This window comes from Lissotriton helveticus, chromosome 5_1, assembly GCF_964261635.1.
Source record: "Lissotriton helveticus chromosome 5_1, aLisHel1.1, whole genome shotgun sequence".
In the NCBI taxonomy this organism is placed as follows: Eukaryota; Metazoa; Chordata; class Amphibia; order Caudata; family Salamandridae; genus Lissotriton; species Lissotriton helveticus.
In genome coordinates, this window is record NC_136065.1 from 822,241,948 (window position 1) to 822,261,164 (window position 19,217).

Here is a 19,217-nt window from a genome sequence, read left to right on the forward strand (position 1 = left end):
ATAACTAATATGAAAATCAACATTCTCTAGTGTGTTTTAAAAAATATCTGGCCACTTATCAACATGAGAGAGCATGTTAAGTGACAGAGGTGCAGAAACAAGGTTCATCATGACTACAAAAGCCTCTGCTGGTGGTGAATACTTCTGCAAAAGTGAATCAAGAGGACGAGGGAAAAGAAACAATGTGATGGTAGGTTTATGTTTGTGGATAGCCTGTGAAGGAGCCAAACAAATGCATAAAGGAAAAAAACGACAACAAACCATCACCACGTGACAACCCGTACTGAAGTAAGTTAGACCAGTAATAGACATGTAGTATATGCCGCGGATGCCACAACTAAAACAAAACATCCACACAAAATGAAATACTACCTTCTGGAAGCCTGGTCCTAGCCTGACCGGGCAGTGAGTGAAACAAACAGAAAGAGGCCACTGGCGGCTATGCTTCAAAACCCAATCTTTACAAATGGAAAAACAAAGGTCACTATATGAAGAGCTCCTCAATAGTAAGAGAAAACCGAATGAAGATAAATACTAGCCCCTGTGAGAACTTTTCAGTGAGGACTCAAACGATGAAAGCACATGTGACACTGTCTTTTAGAAATCTGTATACGGATGACGTATAAAGATTTGAGTGTATACTAAACTGTTCCTTGTTAAGCAAATGTGTGTAACGTGCAAGTCAGTTCTGAAAATGCGTGCACCCAAGGAAATTGAGAAAAGACTCCCATCGTGTGGAGTGCAAAAAATGGAATGCGAAAAATTGAATGGATAAAAAAGTTGACTGAATCCGGTAAAGAAAATGCCCTGCACATTTGCCTAACCAGGAATTGTTCTTGTTCTTGTTACATGTATAACATTTCAAACATTAGACTACACATACACATTCTTATTTAATAACCTCACAATGGGACACATTTTAAACGTGGAGTACTTTAAATATGCAATTTTCCATTTTCCTTAATAACATTAATCACACAGAATATATTTGAGTGCAGACTACACATGATTATGATGCACTCCTACAGTATCTCAGAGTGAGATTAAAATTACGCTGCTCCAATCCCCCCTCTGATGGCGTACGAAGCCATCACACAATCTCTTAATCTTATCTCTTGATTTTATCAGATTTGGCAAGTAAAAACCTTGTTGTGGCAATTGTTGTTAGCTTGAACTCCTCCAAACGCTTTATTTCATTGTACTATTAATTCTGCTTCCTTTCTAACTTTATGACTTTCCTTTTTTGAGAGACTCCTTTCTTCAGCTTGTAATTCCTGTACACCTTCAATCCTAAAATCACGACTACTGCACAAAAAGTCATAATCAAAAGTGGTCTCAAAACGAAACCAACTATACCACTTCCCAAATCTGCAGACCACCAACCTATAGCACTAAATCCAGGTCCAACTGACTTCCAAACACCTTCTGTTGCCAGTCCACTCAGTTCATTATGTATATATGTCTTTATGAATTTCTGTAAGTCCTTACATTTGTCGGGGATGTCAGTACAACGCTGTTGAATCTTTAACATTCGGCAGTCTATGCCCTCCTTTGTGAGCAGAATGCTAAAGCAAGACTGTTCTGCAAAGCCATAGCCCAAATAGCAATCATCTCGGTTTTTAAAAGTTTGCGAAAAGAGTGATTAGTTTCTTTCTGAAGTGCCAAAGGCAAAGAATTCCAAAGCCTGACTGTGCCTGCCACAAAACGTATTTCCCCCCAAGAAGCTGTTTTAGCCCTTGCAATTACAAGATTAAAAGATTAAGACAATCGAACCTGCCTTTTGGGAACATACCACATAAATCTATGTTTAAAATATTCAGGACACATCCCATGTAGTGCTTAAAAAGCAATGCAGAGGGACTTAAATTCAATTTGCCTTCTAACCGGCAGCCAATGCTATATTGTCAGAGCATGCATGATGCATGCTATTTAGGAATGACAAGCAGAAGTGCTGCAGCATTTTGGAGGACTTGCAATTTATTTAAAAATCGAGATTGATTAAAAAAGAGTGTGCTACAGTAATCAATCTTTGATAAAATAAGTGCTGAAATGACAGCTTTTAGAGGTCTAAAGGAATAAGAGGTAGATCTTTCGTAGGAGTTTTAATCATTAGAAAGCAGGAGGAGGTAATAGCATTTATTTGACCTTCAAAATACAGTTTAGTGTTGAAATAGACTCCTATGTTTTTTTCCTTGGTGACTGGGTTAGGAAGATCTCCCAGTTCCCGTGGCCACAAACTGGGTGTCCAAAATGAAGTGTCACACCCAAACAAAAGAACCTCAGTCTTTCAAGAGTTCAGCTTAAGACATTTTTTGGACATCCATTTTCCAACTCCCTGGATATAGCCATGAAATCTAGAAGCGGTGTCCTTCGGATCACCAGCCAAAGATGCCACGATTTGCGTGTCATTGGCACTGTAAATTGAATTACTTTATTAAGAGTGGCAAGGGGGGTGACATAAATGATTAAAAAGTGTAGGACTTAATGATGAGCCTTGCAACACCCCACAGGGAAAGGAGAACAAGGTGGCTCTTAACCCGTCAAGCTCCACCAGTTGCTCCCTATCTTCAAGGAAAGTTTTAAGTAGTTCTGCTTAAGGCAGAAAGTCAATCAATGCGAAGACCGTGATTGACACTGTCGAACGCTGCAGAGAGGTCCAACAGAATCAAGGCCGTCTTCCCACCTTTGTCCAAAACTTCCCTGATTTCCTCTGCAGCATTAATCAGTGACAACTCAGTGCTATGTTGGCTTCTAACCCCATATTGTGAGCTGTCCAGAAGATTGGTTTCTTTAAAGAATTAAGGGGCATATTATCAAAAAACTATTAAAATTATCGCCGCTTTAGCAGCAGGAAACTGCTGCTAAAGTGGCGATAATGGGCTTGATAATATGCCCTTGTGAATTCCCATAGAAGCCCATGTTCTGGTGTGAACATGGGCTTCTATTGGAATTCTCAAGGGCATATTATCAAGCCCCTTAACGCCGCTTTAGCGGCAGTTTCCTGCCGCTAAAGCAGTGATAATTTTAACGCCGTTCTTGACAATATGCCCCATGATCGTTTTATGTTCATTGCCTTCTCTATGATCTTAGCCGGAAAAGGCAGCCAAGATATTGGCCTATAGTTGTTAGGGTCCCTGCTGTCTAGATTAGGATTCTTCAGCAAAGGGAGAATGGATGCTCTTGTCCAATCGCTTGGAAAGTACCTACCTAGAAACATCTTATTGAAAATACCAATAAGGTAACTATCCGTAACCTCTAGAACTAAATGAAGATACTTTGGGGGACACAGGTCCCAAGGCAATCCAGATCTTGTCTGACCAAAGAGAGTCAGAACGAGTGAGTCAGAAATGGAATTAGAAATTTCAAAAGTAGAGGTATTATCTGCTAGGGCATCCTTGAAATTTGTTCGCTCTAAGATAGAGGAGATGGGTCCCTCTGTGAGCACTACCTCTGCCAAATGAGAGGAGTCAAATTAATCTAAGACTGCTTTTTCTTTGGCCTGGAAGAAGCCTGCTAAAATGTCGCCGAATTCTTAGTTTGCTCCATGGTTCTTCAGTTCAGGACGTTTGCTCAGCTTTTTTACTGTTTTGAAAAGTTCCTTAGGAGTATTAAGAGAGGCCTTGATTTTAGTGGCAAACTAGCACGTTTTAGCAGTAGAAACTTCTCTTTTGTAATCCTGAATTTATTTTTTATAAGTGATTTTATCATTCTGATCATATTGAGTACGCCATTTCCTCTCAAGCCTATGCCAGATTTGTTTCTGTCGTCTAAGGCTATTGTCAAACCACGGCTCGGACGGGGAAGTCCTTTTATTTTTCATGGCTTTTAAAGGTGCCAAGAGCTTTAAATTACCAGTAATCCAATTATAGTAGTTAGTGGTAGCCTCATCCAAGTCGGCCAGAGTTTTTGGTATAGAGAAAATTAGGTGAGCCCAGAAAGTTGTGGAAAAGTAAATTTTGCCATGTTGTATGTGCCTACGTGTTCCCCATCTTATGTTATATGTGCATGATCGATATGCATGTATTCCCCTCTGATCGATTAAAGACGCAATTATAGTTGTGTCCATCTCTAGTATGCCAGTTTCCAGTCTTCGTGAAAGCAACGAATATTAGGCCTATGTAAACCTACGTGGCCACATTTTACAGTGTGCACGTTAATTCATTGAATTGTCCCCGTTTCTAGGCCTCAAAAGGGCCCGGACTCAGATTCAGCTCCTGTCTCCTGAACCCTCTCCGAGGAGCGATACAGCCCCCACCTGTATCCCTGACCCTTAGCTTACTTCTTGCCTCGCAGTGCCCGGCCCGGCCTGGCTCTGCCTCCCAGTCTGCCAAGAGTATGTTATGCTTCTAGTTATCAGTTCAGCCCTCCTTCTCTGCATTCCTAAGCTACTGAATCGCATCAATAGTTTCCGTCATGGTCTAGCCTTTATGTCTCCATGTAAGAGAAATACTGTATTAATATTCATAGAATATTCCTCACACACGCACTACATATAGAATAATGCATGCACCAGTCTTAGAGTCTATTAGCCTTTGCCCTGATAACTTTTGGATTCTATCAACATGTACTCTAAACACCAGATACTAGATATGCCTGGGTACATGTCGCTCTGACACTCCAGACTTTAGTCTCCTCTTCTAGCGCAGAAGTCATAGCCCCCAGTTCTCCCTGGTAACACGTCATTGCCAATTTGCGCGCACCACTAGGTTAGAGGTCCCAGCTGCTCAGGTAGCCCCCTCCATGTTTCCGCCCCGTTTATGACATATTCTGTTACGTTTACATCACATGTCTATGTATACGCCCTGTACACGCCTTCTTGTTACATCATTTTGCCCTTATCTTTCGCGACTGTTCCGAACCACGCCTACTGCTACGCCTACTGTACTGAATGTAATGTATTTGTTTAACTATAAATATTGTGCACTGTTATTAAAAGTTACCCTTATGCTCCCAGATCCTGCCCCCGGCAGTTGCCATCCTATTCCCGTACAGGCTGTCCTGTTCCTGTCCTTTATGCCTATTAAAGCCTGTAAACTCCAGCTACCTCGAATCTTGACTCTTATTTATTGAGCTACCTGTTTATTGATTATTCTGAAAAATAGATCCGGTAATAAATTATTTATTTACCACATAATGGCGCCCGAATAGGGACTTGCCCTTTCCCCACGCGCCGGAGAAGCCACGCAGGCCCCCTGATCCTCTGCAGCCGTGACGGAACCATACCGTGCACGTGCAGATATTTCTGCTTCAAGTATCCCTCAGGCCCACGGAGGAGACGGAGGTTGCGGTCCAGCGTCCAGACGAGGCGGTGGAGGAACGCGGCGAGTCCCGACCAGAGCCCAAGCCGAGAGTCCAAGGTCCGAGGTATCCGGAGGCCCACCTGTAACTGAAGTCCGAAGTTCGTCCGTCCGTCGTCGTAGCAGTCCAGTCCAGTCCGAGGCCTTCCGTTCTTGCTGCCCGGTGAGTACCGTTGCTGGGGTAGTATCTAGACAGGGTCAATTAATTTGTCTCTGGTCCGTGGGTTTGGGTACGCAAATCCAACACGAAGTGTTCACCTAGGTGGACGCGGGTCCTGACGTGTCTCTTTATGAGACCGGTAAGTTTCGTACTGTTTTAGCAGTACATCTAGTCATTCTAGTAAGTTTCTGTTCCAGTAAGTTCTGTTCTCGAGAAAATTCATGTATTTTGTCCGAACTGTTATTATAAATGTTATTCCATGTGTTTTCAATGTCGTGGTATGAGTGATTCGTCTTTCAGTTATTATTGTGTTTATCGTGTATTGTATTGTGTCCAGACTCCAGCCTAAATTATGCCTTTGTTCTCGAAATTACGTCAGTTAAGAACTAGAAAAGGTCTGCTAGAGGAAGCAGTTCCTGTCCCGCCTAGGGACAGTCCAGGTCATTTTATGTATCATAAGCATGGCATAAGTGCCATATTATATCTAGACTTATGGGTGGAGTACACCAAGGAATTAGAAGAGAAATATAGATGGCCCGTATCAGGTACGTGGGATGCCGAGTGAATCATGCGAGTAGAAGAAGCATTATGGAAAAAGAAATCCAGATAGTCCCAGAAAGATGCCATCGAGTTATGGCGCAAAGAATCTCATAAAAGAACCGAAAAAGAAATCAGAAAGACAGAATTAAGTAGGGAATCCTCAGAAAGAGCCCAAGAAAAGGAATTAATCGAAATAGGTGAACGAGTTAAAGCCGAACAGTCAGACAGACAGAGAAATGCCCTTATTAAGGGTATGTATCCTCTTCTTGCCGAGGGCTTGCCGAAAGCAACCCCGGAAGCACCATGTAATTTTCCGCCGCCATTAGTCCCGATTAAGCTACGTCACAAACCGACCGCAGCTGATATTTTTCTCTCGTCCTATTTGGACGACACAGTCCCAGAATATGCAAATACAGTTCCGCCAGCTCCTGTAAATAATGTAATTCCTGTTCCTCCAGCCACCGGGGCACCCGTTACAGCACCTGTTACGGTACCCCCGGTCCAGCCCACAGTACAAGTACCCGCTACATCAGTCACTCTGCCAGCCCGTACGATACCCGTCGACGATTCCAGTTTAGGAGCCGCGGGGGGGGGAAGTCCTCCTTGTACCCCGCCGCAACACAAACGTACGTCATTTCTCGAGTTACATGAACGTGCGTTACAGCGTACGCCCAGACCCCAGTCCGTTGCAGATATCAAGCGAGCTCTCACCAAATGCCGTTATGATCCAGTCCCAGGCGACAATGATATGGTCATATATTCATTGCGTGTAAGACGGGTAACCGAGTATTTGGACACCCTACCGAATATGAAAGAAGATCTAGACAGAATATATCGTTTTATCCGTACAGGAGTAGATCCAGAAAGTATTGGTGAAGCCATGTCTCAAAGGAAAGCTGAGACTCAGCTCATGCTTTTAAAGTTTCTAATTAATTGTTTAATAAGGGAACAAGATTATCCAGATAAAGATCCGACCGAAATGAAAGTCCTGACAAGGTGGAGTGACCATATAGCCGAGGGAAGACACAAGACACTAGGTAGTATAGAGAGTATGTACAAGAAAATTCGTAAGGAAATAATAAGGTTACACGAGAAACGCAAAGCAGCACAAGTAAGCGAGAAAGAAGACGACTCTCCTACCGAAGAGGTAGACGACGAGAATCCCACCAGAATAGCGTATGTAGGTAAAACTAGACTTCCCGACCGACATTCACGCCTAGAACACAAGAAAGTTTTTCCTCTTCCAGCACCAGAACAAGGTTCTCTTGAACAAGTATTTCAAGCTACCGATCACATTCTGAAATCACGAATCGGTTATAATGAACTTAGTACCATGCATGAACAAGAACTAGCCCGATCAGCAGTCCGATGGACTACTGATTCTACCACTTTTCCAGACGAAATAGTGGCACAAATGTTTCTGAAACTGCCCCCAGTCGAGCAGCGACTGGTGGGTATGTATATGATCCAGCACCTCATTACACTGTATGAGGGACAGCATTCTGATCCAGGTCCGTTACATGATGTTCTGAACGAGTTACTCCAATATAGATGGAGAGGTTTAAGTACCGATTTAATTAGTGTTATTCTAGAACAGCGCCACAAATATAGAACGTTTCTGAATCCGCATTTTGTTCATGTCTCACCTCCAGAAAGTAAATCATTTTACATAGATAGACAGCATCCGTTACGAGAAGTACATCCAGTTAGGACAACGGGTGGTGGACTAGAACGAGTATTTGTTTACACCCCCATTACAAAGATGGAACTCTTAGAGATGAAAAAGTTAATTCCCTGTCACGACAAAGATCCAGCAGGGTTCCATCGAGAATTAAAAGACATGCTCCGTATGGGAGAATACACATATCCTGATATCATTAAAATGTTAAAGGTCCTGTTGCCCGCAGGGGTATATGAAAAACTCAAGGAAAAAGAATGGGAGGTGGGAGAGAAAAAGATTGATTGGACAGCTCTAGAAGCTGAAGATACTTCACGAGTACCAGGTACCGGTCTTGGGGACAAATGTAAAGAATTGCCCGAGTTATTGATACAGGTTTTGCCAAGGTTACTAGCCACGAAAAAGGAAGATTGGGATGCAATCTCAGCATGTAAACAGAAACAGGATGAAGACACTAGTGATTTTTATTCTAGATTTGAAAAATGTTTTATTATTAACAGTGGTTTGAAGACAAGTAGCGAGTCGTACCCTCATCTTTTTGTTACTAAACTAGTCGAGAATTCAAGTCCACAAGTTAAAAATCGAGTTTTGAAAGTCGAAAGTACCTGGCAAGCTAATACCCCGTCACAAATGCTCCAGATGCTCCAGTATCACCAGAACAGAATCAGGGAAGAGCAAGAACACGAAAGGAGACGTATGAAAGACACAAAAATGAAAGTATTAGTTGCACAATCTGTTCCACAAGACAGTCAGAAGAGGGGTCCGAATCAAGCCAGTCATCCTGCAGCTCCCGTTAAAGGGACATGCAATTATTGTAAACAGCCAGGTCATTTTATAAACGAGTGTGCAGTTCTGAAACACAACATAGCTACTGGTAAGACTAAAGAAAGACCACGTCCGCCTAGACAAGAACAAGTTTCACAGACTTCTCAGTCACCACAGAATGCACAACAGACAGTTCCAGCACTGCAGCCTATCGCTGCAACACAGCATGTTACACAGCAAATGTACCAGTATGCTCAGTCAGAGTATCCAGAGTATCAACAGTATTCATGAAACAGCCTAGAGAGGGAGGTAGGCTTGCCTCTCATCGAGCTACCTGTAGATCAAGAGGGTCCCTATGTACACAGTCAAGTATTAGGGAAAGACAGAAAGTTTCTGATTGATACAGGGGCAAGTAGGACTACTATCAGTCATGACGAGGTTCCAGGGGCTCCGCTCTCAGGCTCTAAAAATGTTTCCCTTGGATTTTCAGGAAAGCCTATTGTTAATGAAATTTCGAAACCAGTTTCCCTAGAAGTTGGTCCATTGTCCCGAACTACTGATTTGTTACTTATGAAATCATGTCCAGAAAATTTGTTAGGCATTAAAACACTGAAAGAATTAGGTGCAGTAATTTGCTGCTCTCCAGAAGGAGTCCGATTGTTTTTGCGTGACTTTAAAGGTCACTATGTATTACGTGATTTTGATCCAAGACTCTTGAATGTACCGCAGCATTTATGGGCGCAAGGTCCAACTGATGTAGGTTTTATGCAAATCACACCCCATCGTGTGACTCTCAAACAAGGTATAGTTTTGCCACGAATCAGACAGTACAGATTGCCACCTGAGGCTGTAGCAGCCTTATCCAAAATTATTGACGAACTTATTGCTCAAGGAGTGGTTGTAGAAACTGACTCCAATGTATGTAATTCTCCTATCATTCCAGTCATGAAACGTACTGATCCAAATGCACCTCCAGTATATCGATTAGTGATTGACCTTCGAGAGCTTAATAAATGTATCATACCCCAGTATCCAGTAGTCCCAGATATTTCATCCCTATTGACAGCCATTGATTCTGAAGCTACATTTTTCACTGTTATAGACCTCAAGAACGCATTTTTTAGTGTCCCCATTCATCCAGACAGCCAGTACCTTTTTGGTTTTTGTTTAAATGGAAGGAGCTATAAATTCACACGAGCTCCTCAAGGTTTCACAGAAAGTCCTAGTATTTACAGTCAAGCACTTAAGAGACAACTAGACAATATTCACATGCCAACTGACACTGCCCTGCTCCAGTATGTCGATGATCTACTGATCACAGCCCGTTCTGAACGGGACTGCGAGCGTGCGTCACTTACAGTTCTGTATTTTCTGGCCGAGCAGGGGCACAAGGTGTCCCCTTCCAAATTACAATTCTGTGTCCAGCAAGTGATCTACTTAGGCCACTTACTGTCCAAGTGGGGTAGGCAGTTGACACCAGACCGTATCCAGTTAATAGCGAGTCTTCCACAGCCCAAGACACAGAAGGAGGTACGAGCTTTTATTGGCCTCACTTCTTATTGCAGACAATGGATTCCTCAGTATGCATTTCTAGCCAAGCCACTGATACAGTTAACGACACAGGAGGCAGCCGTATCGACTGTCCTCCCTTGGACCCAGGAACATACACTTGTTTTTAATGAATTAAAGAAAGCCTTATGCCAAGCACCTGTTCTAGCTACACCGAACTACAGTAAGCCTTTTACACTTTTTGTCACAGAACGCGATGGTACTGCATTATCTGTTCTCACACAAGATCAAGCAGGACAGTACAAGCCCTGTGCTTATTTTTCGAGCACATTAGATCCAGTAGCCCAGGCTCTGCCTGCGTGCCTCAAGTCAGTTGCAGCCACAGCACTAGCTATCAGACAAAGTGATTCCATAGTGTTAGGACACTCCCTGACAGTACAAGTTTCACACTCTGTGGAAGTTCTTTTAAACCGAACACAGACTCAGCACTTGACAATTGCACGTTTAACAGGTTATGAACTGACACTGTTCCAGCCACACATAGAAATCAGACGCTGCAACATTCTAAATCCTGCTACACTGTTACCGTCAGTTACTTCAAATCCTGCCACACATGACTGTGTGGAAGTTGTTAACACTATGACTAAGCCAAGACAAGACCTGACAGACATTGCATTACCTAATCCCCACCTGACACTTTATGTGGATGGTTCATGTATGAGAAGTAGTACAGGAGAACTAGTAGCCGCGTATGCAGTGACTACTGAAACTGAAGTTATAGAAACACATCGTATTGACACCCTGTCTGCCCAAGCAGCAGAGCTAGTGGCTCTGACCCAAGCCTGCATACGTGCCAAGAACCTGAAAGTAAACATATATACAGATTCACGTTACGCATTCGGAGTCGTACACGACTTCGGAGTGCTCTGGCAGGAGAGAGGTTTCATGACTTCTCATGGAACCAAGATTCAGCATGGTCTCCTCATTCAAGCTCTGTTAGATGCAATACATTTACCGACAGCTATCGCTATCATGAAGTGCAAAGCACATACGAAAGTTACTGACATCATTTCCCAAGGTAACGATCTAGCAGATCGAACAGCCAAGCTTACAGCTCAGACTCCAGACATTCCAGTTAACACGACACAGACACTCACTCCAGATCAGACTACTTGTATGACAGTTAAGGACCCTACACAAGATGTCATAGACATACAGTTACATGCTACTCCCGCAGAAATCAAGAAATGGTCTGAACAAGGAGGGGTCCAGACAGATCAAGGATGGGTGACGAAGGGAAAAGCCACATGGTTTCTCCCCGACTCTATGGTTCAAGTCATTATCAATACCGCACATAGTCCAGCACATCTAGGAGAGAAAGCTATGTTAGACAGTATTCAGAACCTTTGTTTCAACAAACACTTACGAGCTGCAGCCAAGCAGAAAGTCCGTACCTGTATGATATGTTGCCAATTCAATCCAGGTAAAAGTGTCCCGGTGGAACAAGGTGGATTCCAACCTCCTGACCACCCTTTTGAAGTCCTCCAGATGGATTATATTCAGATGGAGCGATGTCGAGGTTTCAAGTATGTCCTCGTAGTTGTATGCGCTTTGTCCAGGTGGACAGAAGCATATCCAGTTCCAGATTACACAGCCGCGACCACTGCCAGGCAGTTGGTTCGTGAATTCTTTCCCCGCTATGGACTCCCTAGGGTCGTGTATTCTGATAACGGCCAGCCATTCTCATCTGAACTTATGAAACATGTTTCCCTTCTGTTAGGGTACCAGTGGAAGTTCCATTGTGTGCGTCATCCTGAAGCAGCCGGTCTCGTAGAGAGACATAATCAGACCCTGAAAATTCGCATTGCCAAAGTATGCAAAGAGAAAGGTGTAGACTGGCTAGTTGCCCTGCCAGTTGCTCTATTTTATATGCGGATGGTTGCACATTCCAGATCAGGTCTGTCCCCGTATGAGGTCGTATTCGGCCGCCCCCCAAACATGTGGGGTACACCTAGACCCCGCAGTATTACAGATGTTTCCAGTAATATGCTGACAGATTACCTAGCTTCCTTGATGTCTGCCCTACACTCTTGTCGTTCACAGATTGCCGCCGCATTTCCAGACAACACCGAGGTGAAACCGCATGAAGTCATTCCAGGCAGCCTCGCGTTGGTCCGGAATTTTGATCGTTCAAGTCCGCTGGAACCCCGCTGGAAGGAGCCTCGCCTTGTCTTATTAACTACAAGGACAGCAGTGAAGTTGGAAGGCAGAAAAGGATGGGTCCATCTGTCCCACGTCAAAAAATTCCATGGACTTCGTGAAAAATATTTTGCTAAAGACTGTTCCATTACTAAAGACTGCCTAAAAACAGACTCTGAACTTGATTCCGAACTTAAAGTTCCCCTGTTAGAGGAAACTCCGCAACAGGAGTATAAAAAGAAATTAAGGTCTAGTAAAATAAGTCAGCCAGTTTAATTGTCTAAGTCCCTCTCGGGTGAAACGGTTAGACAGGTTTCTGACATGTATGAGATAGACCCCCATAGTGAGAGAGTTAGTCAAAACTCTATACGATGTATCATCATTCTAAGTTTTTTATTATACGTGAGCCTAATGGTTACCTGCACAAGTTATGCATTACATTTATGTTTTCCAAGTTCACATGTAAATAAGTTTTCTAATGCTACAGTAGAGCACACATTTAGTGATCTGCCTCCTCACGAGCTATCCTATCGTCTTGCTATGAGAAATAATACATTTATTAGAATGTTACATTATTCACACCAGACCAGCAATGCCACTAATTGTTGGGTGTGTGGTCGACTCCCCCCTTTCCAGACACCGAAGGGAGTTCTGCCACTCTTTCCTTATCCGTTTTCACATAATGGTTCGTGTGGAGCATGGTCCACGTTAACGTCATCCTCCAATGATATGTCCCTTCTGAACAGAACATGTTTTCCAGACAAGCAAGGTCTCTCCCATAGAACAGGGTTAGATCTAGAAAATGAAGTATATGATTTAGGTAATTATTCTTCGAATTTTATGGTCCTGAATGTTCAGTCTGATACTACTCCAGATTTACCTGCTATTTCAGTACTACCAATCAAAGGCGAATTATGTGTCAGAAAGAATGGTTCCGCACATGTAGGACATAGTGATTGTACTACTACTGTCGAGTATAGTGACAGTGGGAAATCTATTTTGAAAGCCTCACGTCATTCTTATTTTGTTTGTGGTCAGACCGCATATGTTCGTCTGCCCCTAGATTGGGATGGAACATGTTACATTGCCTTCCTACTGCCACCAGTTTTTCTAGCCCCATCTGATTATCACAGAAACACACATCTAGTACACGTCAGACATAGAAGGGAGATCGAGTCCCCAATTGTCGATCAAACTGAAACTACTCTATTACAGTATCAAGACTTCAATAAAGGTTTCTTCTTCTTTATAGGACCTGTCCAGAATAGTAAGCTAATCCGTAGGTTAACCAGAACCCTTGAAGCAGTAGTGAATGAGACTACTTCTGCTCTAGGTAACTTAACTGAAGAGCAATCTGCTATGAGATTTGTCGTGCTCCAAAATCGTCTCGTTCTTGACGTCATACTGGCCGATAGAGGAGGAGCATGTAGAGTCATCGGATCTAGTTGCTGCATTTTCATTCCTAATAACGCGCCGTCTGTTTATTCAGCTATAACCAGACTTCACAAAATTGCCCATCAGTTACACCAGAATCCAGGCACCTGGACATGGTCCGGTTGGCTCTGGAGTATCATATCTGCCTGGGGATGGAAAGTATTGTCATTCCTAGGTATTGCAGTAATGATCATATTCAGTTGCTGCCTCTGTATACAATGTGGCCCTGCGATTTGCGGCATGTGTGCTACCTCTTGTATTCCTAGTCCTAAGTCCCGTTCCAAGACAATTCGAGACGAGCAAATGATGCTATATGAAATGATAGATGGTATCATGAATATTGATGTTTCCTGATGGAAACGTAGGGCACAAGGAGGGAATGTGGAAAAGTAAATTTTGCCATGTTGTATGTGCCTACGTGTTCCCCATCTTATGTTATATGTGCATGATCGATATGCATGTATTCCCCTCTGATCGATTAAAGACGCAATTATAGTTGTGTCCATCTCTAGTATGCCAGTTTCCAGTCTTCGTGAAAGCAACGAATATTAGGCCTATGTAAACCTACGTGGCCACATTTTACAGTGTGCACGTTAATTCATTGAATTGTCCCCGTTTCTAGGCCTCAAAAGGGCCCGGACTCAGATTCAGCTCCTGTCTCCTGAACCCTCTCCGAGGAGCGATACAGCCCCCACCTGTATCCCTGACCCTTAGCTTACTTCTTGCCTCGCAGTGCCCGGCCCGGCCTGGCTCTGCCTCCCAGTCTGCCAAGAGTATGTTATGCTTCTAGTTATCAGTTCAGCCCTCCTTCTCTGCATTCCTAAGCTACTGAATCGCATCAATAGTTTCCGTCATGGTCTAGCCTTTATGTCTCCATGTAAGAGAAATACTGTATTAATATTCATAGAATATTCCTCACACACGCACTACATATAGAATAATGCATGCACCAGTCTTAAAATCTATTAGCCTTTGCCCTGATAACTTTTGGATTCTATCAACATGTACTCTAAACACCAGATATCAGATATGCCTGGGTACATGTCGCTCTGACACTCCAGACTTTAGTCTCCTCTTCTAGCGCAGAAGTCATAGCCCCCAGTTCTCCCTGGTAACACGTCATTGCCAATTTGCGCGCACCAGTAGGTTAGAGGTCCCAGCTGCTCAGGTAGCCCCCTCCATGTTTCCGCCCCGTTTATGACATATTCTGTTACGTTTACATCACATGTCTATGTATACGCCCTGTACACGCCTTCTTGTTACATAATTTTGCCCTTATCTTTCGCGACTGTTCCGAACCACGCCTACTGCTACGCCTACTGTATTGAATGTAATGTATTTGTTTAACTATAAATATTGTGCACTGTTATTAAAAGTTACCCTTATGCTCCCAGATCCTGCCCCCGGCAGCTGCCATCCTATTCCCGTACAGGCTGTCCTGTTCCTGTCCTTTATGCCTATTAAAGCCTGTAAACTCCAGCTACCTCGAATCTTGACTCTTATTTATTGAGCTACCTGTTTATTGATTATTCTGAAAAATAGATCCGGTAATAAATTATTTATTTACCACAAAGTCTCAAGAGTAATTTTATGCCATGGGCGATTTAGCATTTTTGCCAGAAGGGGACACACAAAAACAGCTTCTGGTTCCAGAGAAATGTGAAACTGCACAGCTGAATGGTCCGACCATGCCAGAGGGAGAATGGATGAAATTCTAAGATATGGTTTATCTGAGAAAATACCATCCAAAGAGTGGTCAGCAACATGTGCGGGACCTTTAACTAGCTGTATGAGACCCACACTTTCCAAAAGGTCAGTAAAAAAGAAGACACACACTTTAGCCAACCTGGATTTCAGAGTGCCAGGGACCTGTTCCACAATACCTGAAGCTTCTGGCAGATAACTGCAATGTACTCTCTGCTTCACCTGCAATGCTGCACATAGCATTTTTAGAACCTCATCTTTAAAATTAGCTCCTCGGTCTATTTCTAAGGAGGTTGGAAATTCGAATCTCAGAATGAGTTCCCTCAATAACAGCTTCTAATTGTCACAGAATTGTTTCCTTTACAATGGGAAAAGTATTTAACAACAGCAACTTGTGCTGGAATTTGTAGGGCCTCTAACAGTTTTCTCTCATTTTCTCCATTGTGGATCTGGGACCCTGACAAGGTGATAAATCCCCTTTGAGACCATAACTGTCTGAAGCCATGAATGACACTAAACTCATACCATCGGTGAATATTGTCACTTTCAGCTGGTCTAAAATTCAGCATGCTCTGGTAAGAGCAATCAGTTCTGCCACCTATGCGAGGAATGCTCCTTGAAGCCAGGCAGCTTCCACCACTCCCAAAACAGCACAGGCAGCATAAGCAGCCCTCAGGCTTCCCTCATTCTCCCTGAGGCAAGAGCCATCCACAAACATGGTGTAATCAGATTCAGACAATGGCTCGTCAGTAATGTCAGGAAGGGGAGTGGTGCATAGTTCGGTGACATCGAGACAGTCATGCTCTACTTCGCTCTCATCCACATCACAGTCAGGTAAAGGGAACAAAGTAGCAGGGATCAGAACTTAACATCTTTTTAAGGTGACATTCTCAGCAGCCAAAAGAGTCTACTAATACCTTGTGAGCCTACTATTGGTTAGGTGCTGCGTATAAGTTCGAGTCAACAATATTTCAACTGAATGGAATAGATAGACAGTCAAAGGGTGACAAATTACAATTCTCTCATATCTCTCTATGCTGACACCTGTTTCAGCAATGAATTTGAGACATCCGGGCAACGCTGATGCTACTGGATCCAGAGTAGCTGAGAAATAGGCAACTGATCTGTGGGCACTTCCATGGTTCTAAGTCAATACTAAGAGAGCACAACTTTCTCTTTCACTACAAAAGAGCGAAAACGCATTGCTGTAATTTGTATTCCTAATGCAGAATTGCAACAAATGCTTTCTCTCAGCTCCAGAAAGGCACTGAAGCAATCATTGTCCCAGGGCACCGGATCAGACACATTCTTTTGTGTCAACCTCTGCAGAGGTTTGTCCACTAGGGAAACGTTGGGTATCCACAGGGGACAGTAGCCCACATTACGACTTCTTTCTGAGTGCGGGGTGGTTTCATTTGCATGATTGCTGAGATTCTTTCTTGTGTTACATTTTTCAAACCTTTCACAATGTGATTTACTCAAATGAGGACTTCTGTCATATACTACTGTAACTTACTTTGGGTCACTTTATGTCCATTCTCAGCCAAATGGTTCAGCAGGGCAATTGTATCATTTGTACATGCTTCTCGGGTACTCAATGCTACCAAAAGGTCATTGATATACTGGACTGGGATAAAATTACAGTGGATGACCAGAGACTCTATATTTTTCTTCAAGATCTGGTTAAAGATGGAAGGACTCTTCGCACGCCCTTGTGGGACACAGCACCATGTTAAAACACAATTCCTCCGCTGGAAATTTTATAAGAATTGGCTTTCCTCATGGAGGGGAATGGAAAAGAAGGCCTCGCAAAGATGAATGACAGTGAAGCATTCAACCTCATATGAAATATGAAATAATATTAGAGATGGATTCAGTACCACGGGACAACAAGGAACCACTATTTTGTTAATTTTTCAGAGATCCTATACTTTGCTGTACTTACCGCACAACTTCTGCAAGCTCATAATGGGTGAGTTACATGAAGTCAGCAGGATCACTTTCAAAATACCTTGTTAAATCTTAGTCTCAATCACAGGTGTAATTCCAGCAACTTTTTCGGGTATCAGGTAATACTATGGGGTTCTCGGGTATTTGCCATTTGGCTTAACTTGGATACGGACTGGCTCAACTCCTCAGATGAGTCCGTTGTCCGTATCCAGACAATTCCAAACTAGGTATCTCACTAAATTCCAACGGTAAGTTTGTCTGAAACTCAATACCCTTTGGGTGCAATAGTTGGTGCAATTTAACTTGTACAGCAAATCAGGACATAACAGGCACACATGACTAGAATCACACACCACAAATTGAGATTATCTTCAAATGTCCCTATCTCCACAGGCACTTCTTCAATAAGGGGGTTTAACAATCTCTTATTTGCAACTCCTACAACTTCGATTGTTTTTCCTGAGGGTAGGTTTGAACCGCTGATGTTCTCACAGTAGAGTAGGTAGCACCAGGGTCAATTAGGAAAATGACAATGTAGCCATCTACATCAGCATTAACGTATGGCCCACTCTGATCTACCTCCAAGACTACACCAAATGTACAACCTTCGTTCCCCTTCAGGCACTGTCAAAAGGACTGATCTGAGCCATACCCATTAGATGCGTCAAATATGGGAAACTGTTGGTGCGGCCATTATGATGGGACATATTCTGATTCCCATTAATTTCTGTGTTCTGAATAAATCAGGTGCTATTTACAGCTTACTGTGGTATAGAAGGTTGCAGTACTTGCATCATAGGCCCTTGGGAACCAGCCAAATTTTTGAATCTCTATCTGGGTACCTTCGTACTATAGAAGGATCTGCACTCGCTGCACGCAGTGAGCTCACATTCATTGGAACCAATGGGACAAATTTCATTCTCTGGCTATCTGCTCCTCTTTCTGGTATCTACGCTTCTGTAGAAGCAGGCACTCACCGACTTTTATTCCCAGCAGGACTAGGATCGTAAATAGGGACTCTAGGACCAATAGTACCTGGTACTGTAAAAGAATCCAGAAATTTCTAAGCCAAATTTCCTGAAGAGCCTGGGACACATGTTCCCATATTTCCTCCTGCTATAGTTTGTGTCATGCCAGTTGATATAACCAGACAACACCAGGAATAGAAGTAACCAGTCCTGATAACCACAGAACTACCTGTAACATTCATATTTCCCCCAACTCCAAAGTGTATTTAAATATATGGGGGTGGATGTTCAGCTAACAGTCCTCCCAAAAGGCTGTCAACTGCATCACTGTCACTGTCCGTGTGCCCCTCTCCTTCTTTTTTCTTTTCCTTTCTCCTTCTCTCAGTATCAATTCCCTCGCTTGTGATGGCAGGGTATAATCTCGCTCCCTCAATCATGTCTAGTCTCCAGCTTTTTTGTTGTTCATCCCATCTACGTATGCATGCATCGCTTTCTTCATCCTCTCTTAAGATTTCTCTCTTTGTTTTACATGCCCTGTATGTTCCCATGCATTAAGTGCTTCAAACTGTGTGGGTCTAGGTAATGGTTTAATTGCAAACAATATATCTCAAATGGTCAATTATTCTGAAAGGTACCAAAGCACGGAAACATTAATGCACCCACTTTCTCTGTGACCTTGTGCCAATTTTTAAGCCAGAAAATAGTATGGAGCCCTACATTTGTCGCCATATATTGAGTTGGGGTATCCTCTGGTGGCACTTACTCGCCAATCCTAGTAGGTACATCTACATCTCCTCGTATCATAACCCTTTTTGCTTTAAAACATCTAATTTTTCAATCTTTTATTTCAACAATTTCAACTCAAGTCCAAATTAAACAAATACAATACAATCACAATAACAGCACAGAATATGAATGACAATTACAACCAATCCCGGTGCAGTGTTACGCCAACCGACCTATCCAAGTGTGGCAGATTCTGATGCCACTCTCACTCCATGCAGCAGTTCACC